The sequence below is a fragment of the Lissotriton helveticus genome, chromosome 4_1 (assembly GCF_964261635.1).
Source record: "Lissotriton helveticus chromosome 4_1, aLisHel1.1, whole genome shotgun sequence".
NCBI lineage: Eukaryota > Metazoa > Chordata > Amphibia > Caudata > Salamandridae > Lissotriton > Lissotriton helveticus.
Window position 1 is genome coordinate 623,748,820 of NC_136063.1, and position 27,003 is coordinate 623,775,822.

A 27,003-nucleotide genomic window follows, 5' to 3' on the forward strand; every position below is an offset into this window, starting at 1 on the left:
TGTCCCTGCCTTCTCTCCAACATTTGCCAGACTTGCATTTGTAGAAAGTAGTGGGGTTGTACTGTGCACTCGAAATTTTCAAAGTAATCACCGGTGTTCAATTTTTATGTAGTTTTCAACAGGGCGTGCGGGAAGGGAGGAGGGTGCTACTCTCCTAAAAGTCAAAGAGCAAGGTAGGTGATGTACTTGTCACCAGACCCTTTCTGCACTGCAAATGCTAACCCTTAAGGTTCGCTACTTGATTCTAACTTGAGTGTAATCTTTTATCAAAATAAGTGTTTTTCATTATTTATTCGTATTAACAGAAAAATTTTTTGACTTTGCAGTTATTAGTATTAACATACAAATTAATTCATATTAATTGACAATAAAGTGCAACATAAAGTTTCATTTTACATTATGACATGATATTGTTGTAAATCCCAATGCATTTCGAGATCACAAAGATCTCTTCTTCAGGGGAGCTGAAATGTAAAAAAAAATTTTAATATCAGTACCATTTGTGGTTCTTAGTGTATAACAAACAAAGAGGATCGAAAATTTGAATATGTACATTTTGTGGCTTGATTCAAGAATTAGTGCGACAAATATCACCATGATAGTGCCATGTATAACTTTAAACACAGATGTTAGTTATTGGTGCCATTTACAAAGCTTCTTCAAGGTCTGATACTAGTACAAGGATATCTTAGTCAAAATCACGGTGTCATTAGCCAACTGTGCCATAATAGCTGTTCGGGCATAGATGTCTCCTCATTCAATCTCTGTGAGGGGACAACCTGCTTCTTATACCCATCTCCTTTGTCCAGGGGATGTCCCACTTCTCTCGCTATGTTGCAAAAGCTTGTACATTTCTCAGACTAGTCTTTGTAGTTATATTTCATGATAACCCACTGTTCTAACTTTGTCAGGGTCTGGCTTGTAAGTGGCCTGATAGTAAAATGCATCTCACAATGTCTAATTTAGGTATAGTGGGGTGTTCTGCCTCTGGCAAGACAAAAATGACTCTTAGAATGTTCAAAATACTTTATCTCCTCCGATTGAAGAACTGTCCAATTCTTGTGCATCTTTTAGGAATGTCTGACAAAATATCGATAACACAAATATCGATATACAAAAATATCGGAACAAAAATATCGAAGTCAAAAATATAGGAATCCTATCCCTAACAAGGTAAGTACAAATATATCGGAAAAAAATATACAATGACAAAAATATCGTTTTTTGTAAAATATCGTTTTTTTTATTAAATAAAAATCTAATATTAACAAAATAATACGTATAAATGTAATAAACATATTTAAAAATGTACTATAATATTTAAAATAATACATAATGTAATACAAATTAATATTAATAAATATATATATATATATTTTTAATTTTTTTTTTGATACATGAAGCGGTTGGTATTAGTCATTCCGATCAATACAAATAAATACAACATAAATCATTGCTTATTGACATATTTCCCAAATAACAACATTGCTTTTTACATCAAGCAAAAATTACATAACATATCATGAATAGTCAGCAAAGAAGAGATTGATAGTTATGAATAGAGAAACAAGGAGGAGAAAACGATGTCTCGCAATTCACGTAACACATTAGTCTATTAGAGAAAATGTAGAAAAAAATGAAGGAATTAAAGGGAAAGACAGATCCAACCATTGGCGAAGTTCTAGGGGCAAGCTCTAAAAAGCAGATATAACCCAATTTTATAATTCCATATACTGTGTGACACTGCCCCATATTTGTGCGCCAAGTTTCTTTTTACGTGAGCCCTTTAACACATACAGACTGTGCTCCATATTATGTGTAACAAAGAATCTAGACCGCCATTCCACAAATGAAGGTGGTTCCTGTTGTAGCCAGTACGAAGCAATACACAATCTATAAACAGCAGTCGCGACAAATATTAATTTAGCATGTTGCTTTGCGGCTCCTGTATCCTTTAATCCCATTTCTACCCCCAAAAGAATATGAGTTGCAGATAATTGAATTTGACATCCTACAATACCCGATAAAAATCGTTCTATCTGTAACAAAAGGGGAGCCAATGATGGGCACATAAAAAAGATATGTACATCATTTGCAGAAATGTGGCCACATCGGAAACATTTCCCTATAGCATCCCCAGACCATTTAGAAACCTTATCGGGTGTATAATATAAATTAAAGAGGGATTTGAAATGTTGAGAAAAGAGCTTCGCCGATAGAAATAAATCTGTTGCCATGCCCAAGGAGATTTCAATTTGAATATCTTGTCTTTCTAATTTAGTCCCCCATTTGAGATTCTGCTGTTCAATATCATTGGTTTTTGTGTTTAACATCAAATTATATAAAACGCCTATCTTTGCGGTTCTTATATTAGCTTCGATCAGGGGGTTTGGTTGAAAGATAATGCCACTTTTCTCTAAAAACTCCCTAATCTGGAGATATTTAGAAAAATGCTCTCTAGGGATTTGATATTGCGTACGTAGCTTTTCAAAAGATTTAAGAGCACCATCAGAATACAGATCTCCCACCACTCTTATCCCCCTACCCCTCCAATTATACACCACTCTATCCCATAGATCGACTGGTAAAAATATTGGCGATACCAATGGTGTATAATAAGAGATTTTACAGAGACCAAACATTTCTCTAACTGCTCGCCAAACCTTGTATGCTGCTGCTAAAATTTTAAACCGTGTACGTTTGTAATAGCTCCATTCTAGGTAGAGGAATAAGAGATTTTTTACTTTTATACCCAATACCATTTGATAAATCGAGGGATATTCAGCCGGCTGCGCTGGTACTGTTCCTGTCAACAACATACCCATCCCTTGTAACCTACAGGCATAATAATACAGTGCAAAGTCTGGTACCGAGAATCCTCCTAGCTTTTTCGGCAATGTCATGAAGTGCCTAGCCCGTCGTGCTTTTTTCCCTGACCACATACAACTCATACAAATTGCTTGTAATTGTGCCAATCTAACTTTAGGGATCTCCAAAGGAATACAGCGAAAAAAATATAATATTTGGGGCAATATCAACATCTTTAATAGATTACATCGTCCTACTAGGGAAAGGTGTAAACATTCAGCCCGTTCTAATTGTTTCTTAGCACCGACCAGTAGTTGTTCCCAATTAACTTTGACCAAAGTGGTAGTACATGTTCGTAATTTAACCCCTAAGTATGTGACTTCTTGACACAGCCTTGGATCAGTAAATTTCGGAATGTTTATACTTAGGAGCTGAGTCTTAGCAGAGTTCAATTTATAGCCAGATAGCCTACCAAAAATTGTGGCCAGTTGTTCAATTGCTGACATCGCTACTGTTGGATTCGGCGTGACCACGGCTACGTCGTCCGCATATGCCAATACTTTGAATTGATAGGACTGTATGAGTAAAGGGGGTATATGCTCACTTAGTTCTAACATCTTCAAAAAAGGTTCAATATATAAAGAGAATAGCAACGGAGAGCAGGGGCAACCTTGCCTTGTACCTCTATTGATTTCTACCTCTGCCGACTCAAGTCCCATAGTGTTGATACGTGCGACTGGACGATAATACAATGTCTGGATAGATTTTATGAACTGTGGCCCAAAACCGCGTCTCCTCATCACCTCCCATAAAAACCGCCATGTAACACGGTCAAAAGCCTTCTCGGCATCGAGCAAAATGAAACAGAATGGTTCCCGAGTAACATTAACATAATCCAAAAAGGTAATCACCCGATTAACATGATTTGTTGTACTGCGTTGAGGGATAAACCCATGTTGTACTGGTGAGACTAATCCTGCAATAACAACAGAAAGTCTGTTGGCTAAAATCTTTGAATATATTTTCCCATCTGCGTTTAAAAGCGAGATGGGCCTATAAGATCCAGGAATATTAGCCGGCTTGCCCTTTTTATGGAACACTACAATCGACGCCTCCCTCCATGTTTTAGGGGGTGCACCTTTCTGTGCCTCTAACATTGTCAACAAAAGATCAGTCTTCAAAACAGAGAAAAAAGTTTTGTATATTTCCAGCGGCAGCTTGTCAGGCCCTGCCGCCTTCCCTAATGCTAACCCATTTACTGCCTGTTCAAGTTCTTCTAATGAGATGGGAGTCTCCATTAATTGTATCTCCTCCGATGAGAGGTCTCGAGTACAATATTGACTGATCAAAGTAATGGCCGCTGTCTCATCATATACTTCATCTTTATATAGCATCTCGTAGAATAGTCTAAATACCTCCAAAATTCCCTGATCGTCCTTAACAGAATCGCCCTTCATATCTAATAATTCCTCTATTCGTTGAGCAGTCTCCATTGATCTCATTTTTTGGGCGAGGCATCTGCCACTTGCCTCGCCGTATTCGTAATGGATCTGCCTTTTAACAAAAAACTTTTTTGCTGCTTCTTTAGCCCAGATCAAATTTAGTCTTGCCTTTAGCCGTGCCACTGCTGTAACCAGTTCCGATGGGTCTCTTTCAGCCTGTATACCTTGCATAAGGTTTTCCTCAGCTATAATCAAATCCTGATATATTTTTTGGGTACTGGCTGTCTTTTTTTTTTGATTGTATATACCATAGCTAAGTCCCACACTCCTCCAACACTGCTACTCCCTCGATTAATATTGAAAAAAAAGATTATCCATTGTTTCATCTGCTCGATGAATTGGTGTTCAACTAATAGTTTACGGTCAAAAGAGAAAGCCCTTGGTCGAGTCGTTGATATTATACCAGCAACAGATAAAACTACTGGTCCGTGATCAGAGGTAATTCTAGGATATACTTGTATCGTTGCCTGATTTAGAAGTGATTGGGTGATAAAAAAATAATCTAATCGGACGAGCGTCCTATGGGGGAACGAAAAAAAAGTATACCCAGGTGCAGCCCCCCTTAAGAAGGCCCACGCGTCCACTAACCCATGATCACCCGTTAGTGCCTGTAATGCTTTAAACACGCGTGGCTTCCTACCGACATACTTTGCCAGTTGATTATTTAGAATATTCGGTGCAAGATTTATGTTAAAGTCGCCACATAGAATCAGAGGTGTAGGCCACGCTGCTAACTCAACATTCAGATTTTCCAGGATCGTTGCTTCATCCAAATTTGCCCCATATACTACACAGACCGTAAATTTAATATGACCCACAAGACATTCTGAAATTGCCCATCGTCCTAACCCATCTGATAGACTCCTACCCGTGTTGGTTACATGTCTCTTAGCAAGGATAGCTACACCTCTAGCAGCACCCGAATATTTAGTACAAGTAATTACATTAAACCCAAGTTCTTCTAACAGTTGCCGCTTTGACCAAACTATATGAGTCTCCTGCAGACATATTATATCACATTGGAGAACTTGTAATTCCTGTGCTACCCGACGTCGTTTTTCCAGTGAATTCAGCCCCTTAACATTCAGCGTACCTACCCTAATCCCCCTACCTGCCATCTAATCTGATCAGTTCTTTTCTCTCTTTTCTCTACCCTGTTTTCCAGCTTATCCTCCATTTGAATAAAAATACTGACTGCTTTGTCATAAGAACTCCGCCCCAACCCTGCTTTATGTATTATTTTCTTTTTTCTACCCATTTCCCACCAGCAACCCCCATTCCCTTACCCCCCCCTACCCCTTGCCTCCCCACCACCCCACCACCACCCATAACGAGGCTTAAGGACAATGTCCTCTGTGATGTGGACGTACCCAGCCCGTGCTCCATTGTTTGACCCCCCCAAGCCCCCGCCCCCAGACTAGCTCCCCTCTCCCCCAAAACAAGAAGGTCTGTTCTACTTTACATACTTTTATTTAACTCTGTACACATGTATAAATCTTCCCAATAACATTTCTCCCTAAAAAAAAGAGAAGAAACAATGTTAAAAAAAAATAAATAAATAAGAAGCCACAGAAAAACATTATTGCGATGGAAAGAAAAAGAAAACAAAATAATAATCTAAGGGGAAAGGGAAGTCCTTGAAGTATGTCTTTATCTACACCTTACTTTTCCTTTGCAGCAGTAGCACAAAAATCCAAAACCCAGCAATACATTTTCAAAAATTGCTACCTCTCGCTCAATTTTTTTTTTTAAAGCGCATTCATGTATAGCTATTAATTACTATTATGCGAATCGGGACTTTTTGATTGCGCTGTTATTTCATTTAAATAAAGCTGTGCAGCTGAGCAAGAGGTGAAATATCGGGTATGGCCCTTATAGATCGTTTTTAATTTTGCTGGATTAAGCAGAAAACATTGTGCGCCCTTTTCTTTGAATGGAGCTATTAACTTTCGCAGCTCCCAACGTTCATGTACCGTCGACTGGCAAAAGTCCGGGCGGACAAAGAATTCACATCCAGCACCTTTCCGTTTTCGCTCAGGACGAGCTAAATCATATAATGCCTCCCTCAATAGATAGTTGTTAAGACAAATTAAAATTGCCCTGGGATATGCATTTTGTTTGTTTTGCCGCTGCCTAATCACCAATGGGAACCTATGCGCCCTAATTATTTCAATGTCCCAATTCCATGTATTGAGCTCAGGAAAAACATCTCTAAATAGCTGAGTAATAAACTTCCGTGGGTCTGATCACTCTTTTCCTTCGGCAATGCCCAAGACGCGCAGGTTATTGCGTCTTGCCCTATTCTCTAAATCTGTCAGCTTCCAGTCCACATCAGATCTGGATTTTTGCAAGTTCTCAATGTCCACCTGTTGTTTAACCAGAGTATCTTCAGCTGAAGAAATGCGTTCTTCGACTTCTACCACCCGCGTAGAAACCTCCGCATATGTTTTGACCAGGGGTCTTACTGTATTCTGGAGCTTTCTCACTGCTCCTTGTGTGTGCAAGCCCTCTGCTCTGGTTTCATTCCGATGTGCCATAATACTCTTGTAAACCATTCCTAAGGTAATTGATTCCTCATCCAGTTCCTCCGCATCCAAATTAAGCTGAGTCACTGTTGGACCTTGTTCAGACCCTGTAATCGCTTCAGACTCCGGAGACTCTACTACTCTCCTTACAGTTCCATTAGGAAATGTGTACTCAAATTCTTCTTGAATCTCGTGGTCTTCTTCGACAGGGGTATCTCCCCAGTCGCCCTGATTACTAAGACTGTCCTCATCATTTTCCTTATCAGACGCCGTAGTCAGATCTGTCATGGAATAAAACTTGCCGTCAGAGCCAGCATATTCAGACTCGCTACCCAGATCAGTTCCCGAACAGATAGTAGGGTTTGTTACATTTGTTACATTTGTATCGCCTGGTGTGCCGTCAGCGGTTCCACCACTATCCAATAGTTGCTGATTGAGAGAGGTCACCTGTGTTGAGCATTCGTCAGAGAGGCCCCCACTCTCTACCATCAGTAGTTCGTGTTGATCAACCCCTATCATATTTGGGGTGTTGCAGGTAGATTGCGAATTCTGCGAATTCTGCAGCTCCAAATTTGAGCTGGCCTTAACTTTAGTCCCCTTTTTGTTAAATATTGCCGGTACTACTCGCTGTTTCGTTATAACATCTTGAGATAGCAAATTTTGAGCACCCTTCTGAGCCGAATGCTCACTCTGCCCTTTTGTGCTCGATATATCTGGCAATTGTGCTGTTTTTCGGTTATTCCTGCCCCCCACTATGGTGTGATACGGTGGTATGCTCCTAGAACTTGAAGATATGCCACTTTCGCCACCCACAGCAGCCACCTGCTCCACTGCCACAGTTGTTGCAATTATTGCACCCCCATCCGCAGGACTACTCACAGGTGTGGGGGGAGGCATTCCTCCACGGTTCCTTGCAGCTCCTCTGCCCCTTGCCATTGTCTAGTCTCCCAGCGCCAACCACGGAGAGCAAGAGCTATGAGCGGCAATCCCAACACAGCGAGCCAGGCAGACTCAAAATCTCAGTAGCGCGGATCTCACTCTCCCCTCTGCACCAAGCAGCCGCCACCGCTCCCAACGCAGCCGCGCAACGATAGGCTGACAGGCAAAATCGCCGGCCGTCACAGCTCCTCCTTTCCACTCCAACGGTCAGTAACCGCCGATGGACGCCAGCAGAAGAGAGCCCCGAACATTCACAGCTACACAGTAAGTACCGTCGCTTCACCAGACGTGTATCGCTGCCGCGAGGAAAATTACCGCATCGTGTGCGGGAAAGCCAGAGGGAATGAGGGCTTTCACTGAGGGGTCAAACGGAGCAACGGTCCAAGCACCTCACTCGGCCGCTACTGCGGCCGCCATCTTGCCTCTCAAAATTCATCATAATAAATATATAATACATAATATATTTTTCATTAATATTAACTCTAAATTAATTATTTTCATAACTTATAAAAAAATAAAAATATAATCAATTACTAATACATTTAAATACAGAAAATAATCACATAAATAACAATTAATAATAACAACATAATACTAATAAAAAAGCTAAATACATTTTAGATAGTGTATGAGTAAAAATTACTATTACCACTCCAGAGAGTGCAACAGTAGGGAAAGTGTTGGATAGCGTAGGGGTAACAATTACTATTCCAACTCCAGAGAGTGCAACAGTAGGGAAAGTGTTGGATAGCGTAGGGGTAACAATTACTATTCCCACTCCAGAGAGTGCAACAGTAGGGAAAGTGTTGGATAGCGTAGGGGTAACAATTACTATTCCCACTCCAGAGAGTGCAACAGTAGGGAAAGTGTTGGATAGCGTAGGGGTAACAATTACTATTCCAACTCCAGAGAATGCAACAGTAGGGAAAATGTTGGATAGCGTAGGGGTAACAATTACTATTCCAACTCCAGAGAGTGCAACAGTAGGGAAAGTGTTGGATAGCGTAGGATTAAACATTACTATTCCAACTCCAGAGAGTGCAACAGTAGGGAAAGTGTTGGATAGCGTAGGGGTAACAAATACTATTCCAACTCCAGAGAGTGCAACAGTAGGGAAAGTGTTGGTTAGCGTAGGGGTAACAATTACTATTCCAACTCCAGAGAGTGCAACAGTAGGGAAAGTGTTGGATAGCGTAGGGGTAACAATTACTATTCCAACTCCAGAGAGTGCAACAGTGGGGAAAGTGTTGGTTAGCGTAGGGGTAACAATTACTATTCCAACTCCAGAGAGTGCAACAGTAGGGAAAGTGTTGGATAGCGTAGGGGTAACAATTACTATTCCAACTCCAGAGAGTGCAACAGTAGGGAAAGTGTTGGATAGCGTAGGGGTAACAATTACTATTCCAACTCCAGAGAGTGCAACAGTGGGGAAAGTGTTGGTTAGCGTAGGGGTAACAATTACTATTCCAACTCCAGAGAGTGCAACAGTAGGGAAAGTGTTGGATAGCGTAGGATTAAAAATTACAACCCCAACTCCAGAGAGTGCAACAGTAGGGAAAGTGTTGGATAGCGTAGGGGTAACAATTACTATTCCAACTCCAGAGAGTGCAACAGTAGGGAAAGTGTTGGATAGCGTAGGGGTTACAAATACTATTCCAACTCCAGAGAGTGCAACAGTAGGGAAAGTGTCGGATCGCGTAGGGGTAACAATTACTATTCCAACTCCAGAGAGTGCAACAGTAGGGAAAGTGTTGGATAGCGTAGGGGTAAAAATTACTATTCCCACTCCAGAGAGTGCAACAGTAGGGAAAGTGTTGGATAGCGTAGGGGTTGAAATAACATACTTATAAAAAATAATTCATTATTACTTAATTACATTAAAATTAGTTCCCACCATATTCCCCTGTAAACACACAACCCACAACAGAACACATTTATCAATTAATGAATTATTTAAAATTAATTACCAATTAATTATAATTATTTACCAATTAATAAAAGTTAATGTATGCTTCCTACTAATTAATAATTAATTCTACATAATTAAATTACTTCCCACCCTATTCCCCTATAAACCCATAACCCGCTACAGAACATATTTATCAATTAATCAATTAATTAAAATTAATTAAAAAGAATTCTCAATTAATTTGTTAATAATTCCTACTAATGAATAATTAATTTAACATAATTAAATTACTTCCCACCCTATTCCCCTATAAACCCATAACCCTCTACAGAACATATTTATCAATTAATCAATTAATTAATATTAATTACAAATAATTCTCAATTAATTAATTAATAATTCCTACTAATTAATAATTAATTTAACATAATTAAATTACTTCCCACCCTATTCCCCTATAAACCCATAACCCGCTACAGAACATATTTATCAATTAATCAATTAATTAATATTAATTACAAATAATTCTCAATTAATTAATTAATAATTCCTACTAATTAATAATTAATTTAACATAATTAAATTACTTCCCACCCTATTCCCCTATAAACCCACAACCCGCTACAGTACTAAAAGACAACATTTAATTAAATTACATTAAAAATAAATTATTAAACATAATAAATACAATATAATATACACAAAATGTATTTAAAAATCGATATTAGTAACATCGAAATTATTTACTTCGATATTACTGACATCGATATTTAAAACTTCGATATTACTAATATCGATATTAAGAGTGTCGATATTACTTACCTTCTATATTATGTCCCTTCGATATTTAAACTTCGATATAATTGTATGTCGAAATTTAAAAATCGATATTTTGTCTATGTACCATCTTTTAGATCACTGTTTGGTGAACCATTCATCTGTCATAACTGGGATGAAGAAGGGATTTCAAAGAATGGGTTCCAATGGTGGGGGAACATCTTGAGGCCTCACGTGACCCCTATTTTATCCCACACTGTCGAGGCAGTCCTATTTAATGGAGAAGAGTCCAGTGCCCATGCTCAATTTATCTTTGGGGTCTTTGGGACCCCCTCCATCTATGACCATACAGCAGTCTGGTCCAATTAGAACCAGTGCTTCACTTATTAATTTCACTCCCACTATACATGTACTGGAATTGAGCTCATTGGTAGTACCGTGCTATATCTAGTCGGACCAGACCACCATCTCTGGAGACCTTTAGCTTTTAACTGTTGGCAAGACAACATAGTTTCCTGGCCCATTCAAAGTTGTATTGGAAATTGTGCAGGACCGCACATAACACCTGCTGCCGCAACATCTGGAAAAAAATATAGCATGCTGGTAAGAGTGATTATCTTTACCGCTGCAAGAAAGCCCCTCCCACAACTTAATTTCTCTCTGAGCCGTTTGCATAAGCAAATTATGGTTCCTCTGCGAGGTCCACTTGAGAGAGGGCACCAGCAGCACTCCCAAATATGGTAAATTGCCTTGTGCCCAGCGGAATGCAAATCAGCTTTGTTGATCTACTTTTGCTGCAGGCACTGAAGTCTTCAGTATGTGGGACTTTGAGAGGTGGAAGCAAAACCTTAGGAGCGTCCAATAGCTCATTCGTTTTTTGCATGAGTGCCAGCAGAGATTTGACAGGGTCGATCAGTATCGTTATCATTTTGTCTATGTACTGGAATAGTTTATGGGATTCTCCGCCCAATTTTACTCCAGTGATGTTTGGGTGTCTTTGGATTCTTTCTACTAAGGATCCCAATAATAGAGAAAAAGGGGAAGAGGAAACGCTCTCTGGTGCCTCTCTGTACTGTATATGGTTTGACATATTCTTACTCTAATTAAGACAGGAGGCTTCTTGTAATTAATGAGCTCCCACCCCTTTGAAAATGTGGCCTATGCAAAGGCGTTTAGCGTGCCATTTCTGAAAGGTCAATGGATGCTATCAAATGCCCTTTTGACCTCAAGCAAGACTAGCAGAGGTTTCCTTTGGATTCTACGTGCATTGTTGTGTTTTATAGATCATGGTCTCTAGTTTTGGACCTGATCCTTAATGGTGATGCCTGTCCAAGTAAACCTTCTATCTTTTTTTCTCTTAATCCAAAGTCAATGATCCGGTGATCTCTGCTGGTTCAAGAGAACCGGTGCCTATTGACCATGTCGCTGAACTTGTCAGGCACTAGTTAAAGAGAACCTTCAAAAATGGACTAAAATATCAAGGAAAGCAGATCCAACCACAAGATCCCTATAAAGTCTGCCTCACATTTAAAATTGACCAAAAGATTGTGGCCTGTCAGAGGGAAGGGCGGAAACCGAAGCGAGGAGGCCGTATGGGTGTAATAGTGGGTTATTTATTGCAACAGAAGGTTCTCAGTTACTACAAGTGGTGATTTCCTTTCAAGTAATGCATAAAGTTCTATAAACAAACTGTTCTTGTTTGGTGGGTCGCGGATTAAGTAGAAGTTTCCCACTTCTCCTTTCTTCTGGGTTTCTTCTAGGTGTTGCAGTGTACTGGAGGGAGTCCCAAGAGGTGCCTGCCCGCCACCCGGTTTTCCCAACCTTCCCCTCTCCCGAGTCACGTACCGCCTACTGCCGCAATTCTCCAGAGTTGCAGCGGCTCGTGCATGTCTTTTGGGGTCCACCAGTCCTCGCACCACATGTGTGGAGCCTCCTTGCCTCTGGCGTCGCCTCTGGCGGCTTCTTCCTGGGTGTCATCTTCCTCAGTAGTGTCTTACCCGATACCAAAGCACCTATCGACTCTCCTGCAGCTCCGCTCCCGATGGCGTCCTCTTCGGCCGTCTCCTCCTCAGTATTTATCGTTCTTTCTTTATTTTTTGCCTCTCTCTCTGCTCTGGGCATTGATTGGGTGGTCAGTGGCACACCCCTGCCTCTCGATTAGTTGGTTGTTCCTTTGATGCAGTTCTGTCCTGCGCAAAGGAAAGAAAGTCCTTTCTCACTGTTTGGTTCTCCTCGCAGCTCTTGCTTTCATCATCTGGACCCAGGAAGGAAGGAAACCACAGGCGAGGTACGAGGAATGGGTTGCAGCTTTGTGTGGGGTGTTTGGGGCGCTTCCTCACATGGCCTTTCTCCAACACTTGGTTAAGGACCTGAGGGAGAGATTTAGCAATGTTATTTAATTCTGTTAGAACAGAGTCCTAGACATTAGTAGCCCACTTGCTTATATAATCGACACCGTTAAGTGAACCCTTCCTTACTAGAAGTAAGGGACAACTATTCTATGAGGGACTGTGCTCAACATGGTATCTGCGTGCTAAAAATACAATCCATGCTTATGTGCTAAAAAGATACAGACTTGACATCTTAAGACCACAGTAGTATCATGAAAGGGAGGACCTTTGTAGACCATTTGGTGGAGTGTTTGGTGAAATATTTGTGGACCTTCACCACACTTGACCATGCCCAATCTCCAATCTAGAGAATCTCTTCAAGTCACAGAACTATGAAAGATAGGGACATTTTGCTGGAAAAAATGGGCATAGCAACCTTTGCTTTTTTCCTTACGCTGCCGATGGTCAGTCTTCTAAACACCAAACATATGAGATCTTCATTATAAGAGAAGCAAGCAAAGAACAGTCACACAATTTACTTCTAATCAGAAATCCTGTCTGGTAAAATTCAGCTTGGCCATTCTTTTCAGAGAGACAGTTAGCAGGAAGAGTACTGTGCCATCAGCAGATGGGAGAATATAACCCCGGACCTAGGTATGCCGACTGTTCAAAGTTGCCATTTAGAATTTCTGTTTAGAGAATAAAAAACAAATAGGTTGGAGGACACAAAAGGACAGTCATACAGTAATAATTAGGCGAATGTCCATTGTGATTTATAGATGAGAAGAGACTACATTGTATTTATCTTTGGAGAGCCAGTGGTGAAAGCAGTAAACAGTCTGGTAAAAGCTGTCCTCTAAGGACATTATCAAGACTGTAATATGATAATAAAATCCTACAAAAGTTTTCAGTCCATGCCTTACACAGGTGGTTCAAGGAGCCAGAATAATGCCAAAATATCAAGATAAATACTGATTATACAGGATATCCATTTATATTCATCATATAAAGCATTTATCTCAAAAGGATATGCTGAAAATGTAGTACGGATCCATCTCTCATGAGGCTACTTTGAACACACTGGTCATGTATCTCCCTGTATATTGTGTAAGACATTTGGGGGCATATTTACAAGCCCCTTGCGCTGCTGGTGCATCACGTTTTCTGGCCCACCAGTGGCTTTTTTTTGTGCCATATTTACAAAGGGATGCATCAAGGGAGCTGCGTCATGTATGACAGAAATGTGTCGTAATAGAATCAATCAATCAATCAATCAATCAATCAGAACATTTGTATAGCGCACTACTCACCCGGAGGGTCTCAAGGCGCTGGGGGGGGGGGGGGGGTCCGCTACTGCTCGAACAGCCAGGTCTTGAACTGCTTCCTGAAGGCGAGGTGGTCCTGGGTCAGGCGGAGGTGGGTCGGGAGGGAGTTCCAAGTCTTGGCGGCCAGGTAGGAGAAGGCCCTTCCTCCTGTGGTGGCTCTTCGGATGCGGGGGACGGCGGCGAGGGCGTGGCTGGTCGATCGAAGCTGGCGCGTGGGAGCGTAGAAGTTGAGGCGGCTGTTGAGGTATCCTGGTCCTTGGTTGTGTAGGGCTTTGTGTGCGTGGGTGAGGAGCCGGAAGGTGATTCTCTTGTTGACCGGGAGCCAGTGCAGGTCTCTCAGGTGTCCGGAGATGTGGCTGCGGCGGGGGATGTCCAGGATGAGTCGTGCTGAGGTGTTCTGGATCCGCTGAAGTCTCTTCTGGAGTTTGGCGGTGGTGCCGACGTAGAGGGAGTTGCCGTAGTCCAGCCGGCTGGTGACGAGGGCCTGGGTGACCGTCTTCCTGGTTTCGGTGGGGATCCATCGGAAGATCTTGCGTAGCATTCGCAGGATGTTGAAGCACGACGAGGAGACGGCGTTGACTTGTCTGGCCATGGAGAGGGAGGAGTCCAGGATGAAGCCCAGGTTGCGTGCGTGGTCAGTTGGTTTGGGTGCGCTGCCCAGGGCGGGGGGCCACCAGGAGTCGTCCCAGGCGGAGGGTGAGGATCCCAGGACCTGATGCACCCCGCTAGTATTAATATATGCAAGATAGGTGTTCCTGTGTATGTTTTGCCGCAAATCTGATGCAGGGATATTTACAAGGATTTCGTAAAATGACTAATCCCCAAGAAGCATGGCGCACTTTTCCGAATACGTCAGAATCCCTGCGCCTCACAAACCCATGCGTAATAAATTACGCATCTGCTGTTGCAATAAAAGAGAAGGTAGGCATAACAGTCTAGCAACAAAACTTGACAACATGGATCTCCTAATCTTGTAGCTGGGCGTTGGATAGAGAAGACCACAACCACCAGCAGCCCAACCACTACAACCTCCCTCACTTCCATCACTACAAAAGCAGTGCAGGGGAAGGGAGCACATCTACCGGTAGTGGACCACCCTCATTGGGCTCAGGGACGATGAAGTCATGACATATTACCACCTCCAGAAGAAGCCCATTGTGGAATTGTTGCAACATGCCTTCCAGCACCAATTGCCAGGGCCAAGAACATTACACCACAGGCTAAGCTACTGGCTGCAATACACATGTTGATCTAAGGCTCATTCCAGACCACAGCAGGATGAGTGGCAGGCATATCTAAGTCATCATTCCCCGCCTTTCTTCCATCTGTCCTGTATGCCATCATTCACCTCACACCACGGTACCTCCACTTCCCAAACACCTAACAGCTGCAGCTGGAGATCTTACAAGGTTTTTATGCAATTGCAGGCTTCCCACATGTCCTTGTGGCTATGGACTGCACGCATGTGCAACTGGTTCCTCATGCTGCAACTGCCCATCTCTACCGCAAAAGGTGGCACACTTACTCAATAAATGTCCAGGCTACTGTGGACCATCAGTGACTATTTACAAATCCACTGGTCAAATACCCAGGAAGTGTGCATGATGCATTCGTTTTCTGCAACTGTATCATTAATGATAGTTTCCAAAATTGACAATATGGCAATGGACTACTTGTAGGTAAGTAACATCACATTTGCCTACACACCCATCAACAGCCACAATTGATGGACATCAAACACAACTCAGTGTACAGCAATGCAGTTGGGCCATGAGTATGAGGACCATGCATCATACATGCATCACAACACATGTCTACAAATAACCCCAAAGTCACCCAACACATATATAACCACCATGGCTGGCTTAGAAAGGTGCAATTGAACAGAGGTCAGAAGAATACCACAACATGCAGTGTAGCATCACTGTGTGCAAGGGAGTGCTGACATGGTGGTTGTGTACAGGGACCACATTCCACCGAAATTGTTAGGCACCCTTGCTGCATGGTGGCTGGGTACCTGCTCTGGTGCTATGCTGCTTTTTAGCACCAACGCCAATGAAAACACAGGGGTGCACAGTATGCCTGTAAATACGGCACGTCCCTGCATTTTGAATTTGTCGGAGCATGGCGTTGGCAGAATTGGTGGACCACTGTGCTTCTGCATTTTCATGCAAACATCACCCCTTGTTTGTATTAAAAAAGTAATATGTCGAGCAATGTCAGCACACAGAACATACACAACAGGTCATGTAATGTGAAACCTGAGCCATTGTATTGACAATGTCCTTCTCATCACTTACAGCTGATTAAAGATATGGCCTACAGATGTGGCTGATGACTCCACATGGACACCCCCAGGCAGATGTTGAAAAGGCCTACAACCATGCACACAGCTGAACACGTAACATAGTAGAGTGAAGCTGTGCCCTGGTCAAGGGCAGGTTTAGGTGTTTGGATCTATCTGGGGGAAGGTTGTTATACTACACAGCATATGTGTGAGCACCAATGTACCGTGGAATGGTGACGAACAACCCCTAGGCCAAATGGAGGACGATGAGGATGATGCAGAAGCTGACGGCAGGAACATCCATAACACTGCTGCAGGGATACGTTGACACACATATATTGTCCAAATATTTCTCATGACCCACATACCTGTCATTTCTCCACCAACCAACACACCACTAAATAAAATGTAAAATTCACAAATATGACTTGTAAGTATGCTATTGTGACCAGGTCATGAGACATCTACTGTATGGAATGCCAAATGTTGGCAATATGTCAAAATAACAGCCTGTGCGATGGAAGCCATAAATAAAGGTCACTGCCTAACCTTTTTTTTTTTTTCCAAATTTGTTTTTATTGGCACAATAACTTTTCAGAGTAATACAGTAATCAATACTACATCGTTTTTCAGTGTACTATTACTCCATATACATATAACACAGAATTTTGATATTTTTAGGTGAATGTATCGTACTTTTCTATGTGAAACCAAAAACAACCCCCTTATCCCCCCTCCCCCCTTAGCACTCATGTGGTATACATAACCGGTGGCTCTAGGCAATGTCTTGCGGGTAAAGTCTCATAATTGCTTACTAATTTGAATATCTCGATCATCATCCTCCATTCATTCATAGCATGTGTATAATGTGGTACATAATAATTGCTTCTGCATCCTGCTTCGTGTAGGGATCGTTAGTGCAGCACTCTCAGTGTACATAACAAAGTCACCAATCTGCAGTCTCAAGTGCATTTAGACAGACACCCAGTAGCACTCTCAGGCATCAGTCGGTATGGGTCGAGGAGTGGGTTTCGAACTCTCCCAGTATCGAGTTCCAATCTAGGGAGATGTGTGTTTTTCTAAGGCCTCTGCATTCCTCCCTTTGCAACTCTACACCTTCAGCTTTTCCCCATCTCAGTACCTTTCCGCGCCATGCCTCTATGTCAGGCGGTCTAGCTGATTTCCATTTCATCGCTATTGCTCTTTTCGCCAACAGCATAGCCAAATCCGTAAATCGTGTAGCTACGCTCCTTTTCTTTTCAGTGTATGCTAGACCTAGAACCCCATATAACCAGGACGTGTATGGCCTGCCCGGTGTTACCTCCTCCAGTGTCTCCTGTACCGCCCCCCCAGTAGTGGTTGAGCTTGGGGCAGTCCCAGAACATATGTAGAAGGCCTGCATCATCCACCCCACATCTAGGGCAGGTATTTGCTGATTCCGGGAACATTGTGTGCAGTCTGTGTGGAGTTAAGTATGCCCTGTGGACTATCATTAATTGGATATACTTAAATTTAGGGTTTCGCGCCACTTTTTTGGGGTGCTTCAGCACTCTTTCCCACTCTTTGTCTCTGAGTGCTCTTCCCGCGTCTGCCTCCCAGCGGAGCCTGTGGGGCTGCAATGAGGCTGCTCTGCCCTCCCGTATTCCACACGTCAGCCATTTCGTTAGATGACTACCTGTCCCCATTAGATATTGCATGGTGAGCAACGTGTTTGTGTCTGGTTCCGTTCCGGCTCTCGCCCAGTGTGTGGCGATGTAATGCGTTATCTGCGCATGTGTGAGAAACAGTTCTCTCGGGGTGTGATGTAGATTAGTGAAGTCCGTATACGTCAGTATATGCCCATCAGAGAAGAAATCTCCGACCTGTAGCACTCCTGCTTCTTGCCATGGTGTCAGCCTACGTTCCGTGAGTGTACCTGTTCCCAGGGGTATTCCCAGCAGCGGGATCGTGGGTGCGTATGTGGAGGTTTTATTCGTATATTTCACAGCCGCCTTCCGTTGTCGTAATGCTAGTCTTAGGAGCGGCGGAGTATTGTCCGGTATTTTGGCTCGTGGTAGAAGTAAGCTGTGTATGGCCCCTCTTGCTCTATCAGCGTCAGACATGTTAATCTCATGGAGGTTGCGTCCCGCTAGCCAACAGGCCAGCCATTGTAGTTGGCATGCATAACTATAAGCAATCAGGCCTGGGACTCCCATACCTCCCCTGTCCGCCGGCAACTGTAATTTTGCCAGACTGACACGCCGCCTGCCAGTGCCCCACACCAGTTCCGTCAAAACCGTATTTAGAGCCTTAAAAAAGGGGGTAGGTATCTGTATCGGTAAGTTCGTGAAGTAATAGATAAGCCTGGGCAGCACCACCATTTTCGATATCGTAGCTCTGCCCGCCACTGAGATCGGTAATGTGGTCCAGAAACGAACCTGTGTCCGTAATGCACTAAGGGTCTTCCCCAGGTTACCCTCCAATAGGTCCTGCGGACGTCTGTATATCTGAATACCCAGATATTTAAAAGTATCAGGTGTAATCTGGAAGTTGTGTGGTGCAAACTGCAATCGAGTGTCCATAAGGGGCCTGTGAAAATAGTACCCATAGGATTTATTTTCATTGATTGTGAGGCCCGAGAGTTCCCTGAAGTCGCTAAATAATTCTGGAAGTGGCGTTAGGAGGCCTGACATATATTTAAGGAATAATAATATGTCATCCGCATAGGCAGAGATGACATGGCGAGTATTGAGACTGGTTATTCCTCTATGTACTGCCACAGTTCGCGCCTTTATAAGTAAAGGTTCTAAGGCGATAATAAAGAGTAGGGGCGATAATGGGCAGCCCTGCCTGGTCCCTCTCGCAATTGCAAACTGCTCAGAGACACACGCGTTGGTTCTGATTCTCGCTGTAGGTCCGTGATAGAGCAACCTCACCCATGCTATAAATAACTCAGGAATGCCAAATTTGGTCAGCGCTGCTAACATGTAATCCCATTTCAGGGAGTCGCATGCTTGCCTAAGGTCTAGGGAGATACACCCTTCGTTTACTCCCTCCCTCCCTTGCGTTATCATCAGCTGATCCAGCCTCCGTAAATTCATTGCGGTGCTTCTCCCCGGAACAAATCCATTTTGGTCAGGATGAATAATATCCGCGACATAGTGCGATAGCCTTGTCGCCAACAGTTTACTGAGGATTTTATAATCCGTATTCAGTAAGGATAATGGCCTATAGTTTTCCAGCTGTAGTGCGTCTCTACCCGGCTTTAGTAGGGACACTATTATTGCCTGCAGTGTCGATTCTGGTAACGCACCATCTGCCAGAGCTTCTCGGTACAGTATTTGTAGTCTTGGGGCCAATGTGTCTATGAACGTCAAGTAAAATTTAGCTGGCAAACCGTCTGATCCTGGGGCCTTGTTTCGCCGCATAGCCTTAATGGCCTGCCTGATTTCCGGCAGCGATATGGGTTTCGAGAGCTCAGTCTGTTGTGTTGGTGTTAATTGTGGGATTTGGAGACCCGAAAGAAAGTTGTCTAAGTCCTGCATATAAAGTGGGGCATGTGGGCCATATAACTTAGTGTAATAAGTCCTGAACGTATTATTGATATCTATTTGGGTTCGTATAATCTCCCCGCTTTGATCTTTCACTTCCGTGATGGGGTTGCTCTCCGGAGCATTACGCGTCAAACGCGCCAGTAGGGGGCCCGCTCTGTCCTCTTGTGTGTGTTGCCTACATGTGTATTCTTTGTAATCTATCAACCGCAGTTCCTCTAACAGCTCCGCGTGTTGAATGTGTGCCTCTTGGAGCTGTGTAAGGACACCATCCGTACCCACAGCTTCGTTTTCCAGTAGTGCCAGTCCTCCTTCCACCTTCTTGAGCTTGTCTAACAGTGAACGCTTGACCCCCACTTTAGTGCCCATCGCTACCCCGCGTAGTGTCACCTTAAACGCGTCCCATTCGATTTGCCTAGAACTGGCTGTATTCTCATTATCGGTAAAGTATTGGGTGGTGGCATCTAGTAAAGTGGAGCGGAAGACCGGATTCTCCAGGAGACCGGGCGATAAACGCCACATTGGTATAGGAGTAGGGATCTTCCCCCACTGTAGTGTTAGTTCTACTGGGTTATGGTCTGATAACGTCTTGCCCATATGTAGCACTGTTGTTATGGACCCGACCAGTGTTCGTGAACAAAAAATTCGGTCAATTCTAGTGTGCAGTTTGTGGGGCGGGGAGTAAAATGTATATTCTCTATTTGTTGTGTTCTGGACCCGCCAGGAGTCTACCAGGTCCCACCCAGCCGCCCAGGACGCCAGCGCTTCAGCCTGTCTTCTACTGTCCGTGGCGTGCAGAGGGGGGTGTGAGCGATCCAACGTAACATCCAACACCGCATTACAGTCTCCCCCTATCACCCAGTCTTGCTCTACCCATCCTGACAGCATACCATTGAGATCTGGAAAAAACCTGGATTGTTCCGAGTTAGGCGCATAAATACAACCCAGTACTACGCATATACCATCTAGTATCCCTCGAAGCAGTACAAATCTCCCTTCCTTGTCTATCTTTTGCTCTAGGACTTTGAAAGGGGTGTTGTTCCGTATCCAAATAGCTGCTCGTCATGAAAATGCCGAATATTCCGTGGCGAATAATTGGCCTTTCCACTTTCGTCGCATTTTAGCTCCCTCCTCCCTATTTAAGTGGGTCTCTTGCAAGTATGCTATGGACACCTAACGCCTATTCAGCTGTGCCAGTGCTCTATACCTTTTGTGTACTGAGCCCAATCCCCTTACATTCCAGGTGCAGATTTTATAATTATTAAAAGACGACATAGTACCTAGCTTTCCCAAACCTGGACCTCACCCTAGCTCTCAAGACATTTGATAATGCATACATTATTGTGAGTGCTTCAGCTGTACTGAACCTCCCAACCATAAGGTCCCTCCTAGTGAACTGCGAGGGACCAAACCATAATACCCAACTGGGGTAGAAACAAAGCATTGTTGTGCCTTGGCCTGGGGGGATGTGCCCAGTCGAGAACCTACTGCAAGTGTCTGCTCGAAGTCTCTCCTCTTAGACACCCCGTCATTGATAAGCTACTCGGCACCCATCTCCTCCCATCAGCAATGTATTTGTCGTGGGGTTACGTTACCAATCCGCAGCTACTGTGACATCATTCAGAGGTCCTCTGCCAGCTGCGCCGTGATGCATGGGAACAATTGCACACTAGTGTCCGTATCTGATGCAGCCGTGCAAGAGCTGGCCTGGCTATTCCTGGCTCTGTCCATGTCCGCATCATGAGCTGCCAGTGCATCTGTTGTGAGAACTGCGACTCGTAGAGAGGTTTCCACATCTGACCGGTCCCTATCCTGATTTTGTGGGTGTGCGTCCTCCGTCCTCCTCTCCGGTGGCCGATCTGAACGTTTCTTCAAGGTTCCTTGTGAGTGCTCGCTCTGCACTCCCTGACTGTCCCTCCGGGATCGGGGCGGTGTTAGCGACACCTCCATCCACTCCGATGCCTCCTCCGGGGTATCAAAGAAAAAGGACTTTTGGTCATGGATGACCCTAAGCCGCGCCGGGAAGAATAGCGAATATTTCATATTACGTTCACGGAGTGACTTCTTCACTTCCCAGAAGGACGCCCGGGCTTTCTGTACTGCCTGAGTAAAGTCTGGGTAGATGGAAATTGTTTTGTTCTCATATTTTATTGGTGTCCTTTCTCTGGCAGTTTTCAATATCGCATCCCGGTCCCTAAAGTGCAAAAGTCTGGCTATCATCGGGCGTGGTGGGGCTCCCGGTTTCAGCGGCCTGGGCGGCACTCTGTGTGCTCTCTCCACGCTGTACATCGGTGTTAGGTCCTCTGCGTCCATGATCGTCCTCAGCCAGTCCTCCACAAATCTTGTCGGATTGGCCCCTTCACTTCGCTCAAGCAGACCTAAAATGCGTATATTGTTGCGGCGGGAACGCCCTTCCGCATCGTCCACCCTCTCTCGCAGATTCTTGACATGTTTCTCCAGTTCTTCAAGTTTCGTGGAGTGCTCGGTTTGTTGGGGTATCAGATCATCCAGTGCGAGTTTATGTTCGGCTACTTTTTCCGATAGTTTTTTGTGGTCATCTTTCAGCAAGGACAGCCCTGTTGACATCGAGTCCATTCTCGCTTCTAGCGCTTCTCTGGAGGCCCTGATTTCTGTGAGGATGAGGTCCAGTTTAGCTTCCTGCGCCCCCAAACCCGTCGGCGGGATGATGTCTTCAGTGGACGACGCCAGGGCGTCCTCAGAGCCAGAGGAGGGGACCGTCGTGCGTGGCGCCGGGTCATTGCGGCGTGGGCCGTTTCTCACCATTGTGTTGTCTGTCTGTGGCTGCTTCTTCGGGTGTTCCGCAATGCTTAAAGGGCCCAAGTTTGCAGCAGGAACTTTCAGCAATTTCACCCCTGCCTCAAGTTGGGGCAGTGCAATCCCACCATTAGCCGCTGCCAAGTCGTCGTGGCCTACACCGGCCCTCCCCGGACCACACTGTGGGCTTCGACGTGTCGCGCGTTTACTGGTGCAGCAGTGCGTATATGAACGCTACCTCCACTGTCAATGGGCGTGAGGCTGCGTGGCGTTCCCCAGATGAGGACTCTCGTCGCACGTGGCGGAGAGAGGGTGTATTAGCGCTGTATGTAAGCCGCTGTGTTGTCAAATCAGCCAGTGATGTTGTGTTGGGGGGGGGGCCCACCCCGTGTCCGTTGTCCTCAGGGCCACTCCGCAGGCACTCCGTGGTCAGCAGTCTATTAGCGCTGTAACACCATGTGGCAATGGCCGCCGTCTGAATACCTGAGCAGGTCTCCCAGCGGCATCCCATCCACTCTCCGCCGCATTCGGCGCTGTTTAGTATCCCGCTCTTGCCCGTGCCTTTCTCGTCCCAAATCCGGGCCTCGATGGACAGCTCCTGGGGGGTGGGGGGAGGCGGCGGTGAAGAGCGGTGATCAAGCTGTGACTTGACTCCGCCGCCTGGGCCCGGTCCCCGGTCTCCGGCAGCCGCGTTTCGTTCGGGCGCCTTGCAACGCCCTCGATGTCCGCGATTTGGCCTGGTCAGATGCACTCGCCAATGGGGTTATGGAGGGGGGGGGAGCGTCGCCTCCCCGTTGTGCTGCCACAGAGGCGTCCTGCGGTGATATGCAACAGGGGCGCAAGCTGGCGCGTACCTCCCCGGATTCGGCTCACTTCCGGTCCGCCCCGATGTTCACTGTGGGCCGGGGACGCTGTCTCGCTTGTGGGCCTCGCCCCTGCTCCGGGGCCAGCTCAGCTGCAGGCTACCTCTGGTGCTCAATTCGTTCCTTTTTTTGCGGTCGGTAGCCGGACCCACTTTCAGCTTTTTCGTGGATATGAAGATTTCCGCCGAGAGATCAGGATAAATAGCAAAAACTGGGGTGTAGGCACGGAGCTATGGTGGCTCACGTCCTACATGTACGCCCCCCAGGTCACTGCCTAACCTACTATGCACAGATAATTGTAATGGGATGTATCACTAAAGTGCCTTGCACATATACACATGCACAAATCCGTAGCAGTAATGAGTGAACATACCTTTGAGAAACTAGTGTTGTATTTGAGAGAAAGGTCACTTTTCCCAAGGCTTATGTGAGTTTGGTCTCCCTAAAGAGACTTTTGCTGGTCACATGTGATGCGTTTGAAGGAAAGGATACTTTTCCCAAGGCTTGAGTGACTTTTGTGACCCCAAGGTGACATGTGCTGGCCACAAGTGACACATTTGAAGGAAAGGTGACTTTTACCAAGGCTAAAGTGACTTTTGTGTCTCAAAAGTGACATTTGCTGGTCACGTGATGCATTTAAAGAAAAGGTGACTTTTCCCAAGGCTTATGTGATTTATCACTTCGAAAAGTGACACGTCAGTCAAAAACATAATGCATGTCTTGAAAAAGTGACCTAGCCCAAAGCAAATGAAGTTTCAAGTCCAAACGTGACACATTCATTGGATATGAGGCAAAGTAATGATAAACGAGATGCATCTGTGTCAAAAGCATTTTACATATATCACGCTTCTAGGCAAACCGACAACATTAGTGCAATGTGCGTGACACAAATCATCATTGCTACTTCCACTGGATGTTACGTCATAAATAAACGACGCATAGGTGGGACAAATTACACTAACGTAGAAAACGTGATGCATCTCCACGGAAAATGATGCAATGTCACTGACTAATCAGGAAATACACTGCTACTTTCTGTTTCACTTTGGCTCTCTAGGTGTATGCTTGGTGTTGCAGGGATTTGTGTAGAGGAGAGAGTTTGGCTGGGAATTAATGCTGTAAAGTTGTGTCTGTCCTATCCCATATTGTCCAAAAAGTGAGTCTATTGTCCTGTCATTGATTTTGTATACTTTTGTGTGTTGTATTGTGGGTTGCTTGTCAATTTTGGGATCAATAGTCATAGGTGTAGGGGGAAGGGTAGGTCTGAAGTTGAAATTTATTACAGTGTCTAGGAAATTTGAATGTCTGGCAGGGCCAAGAACCTGTCACATGACGAGTTTGGGGTCCTATTGTGGCTACTCATGCATTATTTGCCACAAATGCTGAGGTGTGGGAGCCAAATCAGCAAAGGCTACTCGACAACAGAAAGACGGCAAAGATGGGAGAGAGAGAGTGGGGTTTCAAATGTGAAAGATATTTGGGTTGGAGAGAAATGCGCACCAACTGATGCACCAGTGGCAAGATGTGGTCATCCGTGAAAGGGATCTGCTGGATCATCTGGGCCTGGAAATCGGTGGCCCTGTTGATAAGTCCTAATATTCCTTAAAAAACATTACTGTGTGGTATATAAATACTCTGGTTTCTGGACATGTATATGGTAGGGCCGAAAGTGCACATAGGTCACTATGGCAGCATATGTGTGTACTACGTAACTGCAACAGACACTACAATAGCGGCATGTGTGACCATAGTCATCTATGTGCACATAGTGCTGCAGAGGCAATGATTTGCTGCTGTGAATTGAAGCAAATGTACAGGTACAAAAGTTTGTGAGCGTACAAGGTCAAATCCCACTCTGAACTGTGTGAACCACTTCTCTTCCAGGGGATCCTCATCAATAGTCATAAGCACTGAATATTCCCGCCCATGTGCGGGACCCCGGAAACAATATAAAAATATATATGTAAAAAACACATATATCTCGCTCTACATATATGTATGTACATATATTATTTTTCTCACACCAATGCAGCTCCATAACTGAGGCTAAAACAATGTAAACACATATACATGCACTGCAATTAGTAACGAAGTAAAAGAAAAACACATTAGGTCAAATAACCTTTGAACTTTGTATTTTAATGAGTAGACCACTCATAAATCCTGAAAATTGCTTGTAAATAGACATTGTTAGCCCTGCATTGCAAAACAGTAGCATAGAAAATGAAACCATTTTCAACAAAAACCTGGCACCGTGCCTTTAAGGCAGCCATGACCCCAGGCTTCCCATCATGCCTCAGGGGTGACAGTTAGGTCAGTTGTTCTTTCCGGCTCCTTCAGTCAGGACCCTGGTGAAACAGCTCCCTTTCTTTTTGGCTTTTTGTCAAAAAATATTCTTGTTACCTACAATTTTTTGCTTTCACTCGACGTCTTTTTGACCTAGGGTGTTACTGCTACCTTTTTTAGGCTTAAAAAAGGTGATTTTTCTGTCAGAGATGCCTTCACTCTTTGACAAATGCCCTTCATGTGGAAGGAAGATGGCCAAGACTGACACTCATTCAGTGTGTATCCTGTGCCTACCAGACTCTCATTCCTCGAAAACCTGTGAACACTGCCAGGTTTTATCATCCAGAACTCTGAAAGAACGTGAGAGGATTCGTGTTTATGGGCTTTCTGAGAGAGGAAGATCTCCCAAGAAGCAGAAAAGTCGGAAGGCGCGGTCGACATCGAAAGAAGCCCTGACTGGTTCACATTCGGCATCGAGATCGGCGTTGGAGAAGCAGTCGACGGCGACGAAGAAGATGTCTTCAGCGTCAACATCCAAGGTACCTCCGCTACAGACAGCGTCGAGGGATAGGTCACCGTCGAAGCAGAAGAGTTCGACGGCGAGCCACCTGACGTCGAAACAGCATCGTCATGCTGTGACGTCGAGGCATTCTCCGTCGACGCCTGGCCACCGGCGTTCGGCGTCGAAACATCCTCCGTCGACGACTAGTCATGGTCGTTCGGCGTCGAGGGAGCCTCTGTCGACACATAGTCGATCGACGTCGAAGCAGCCCACGTCAACGCCCGATCAATGGCGTTCGACGTCGAGGCAGCCTCCGTCGCATTCAGACAAGCGGCATTCGGCCTCGAGGCACCCCCCGTCGCCGACAGAGCACCGGCGATCGGCATCGAAGCAGCCTCAGTCGTCGTCGATAGACAGCCTTCAACGGCGAGATGCTCTATGCCGAAGGACAGTCATCGCCACCCGAGGTCGGCGTTGAGGAAACCACGGTCGACGTCGAGAGAGCGTCTATCTGCTCGGCGCTCGGCGTCGATACAGCCACCGTTGATGGATCAGCGGAGATCCAGGGAACGGAGCATTTCGCAGCCAGTGAACATCTCTCCTGCAAGGTCACAGGAGAGGTCGACTTTGAAGCAGGTGCTGCAG

General features: G+C 44.7%; 1 long non-coding RNA gene across 1 annotated transcript in view; it reads left to right on the forward strand.

The window, feature by feature from the left end:
* The window catches only part of LOC144827265 (uncharacterized), a 105,287-nt gene that overhangs the window by 61,323 nt on the left and 16,961 nt on the right, over window positions 1-27,003 (forward strand). Inside the window, exon 3 of the long non-coding RNA XR_013610106.1 lies at window positions 113-173. This is a non-coding gene — a long non-coding RNA (uncharacterized LOC144827265). The remainder of the gene's footprint in view (window positions 1-112; window positions 174-27,003) is intronic.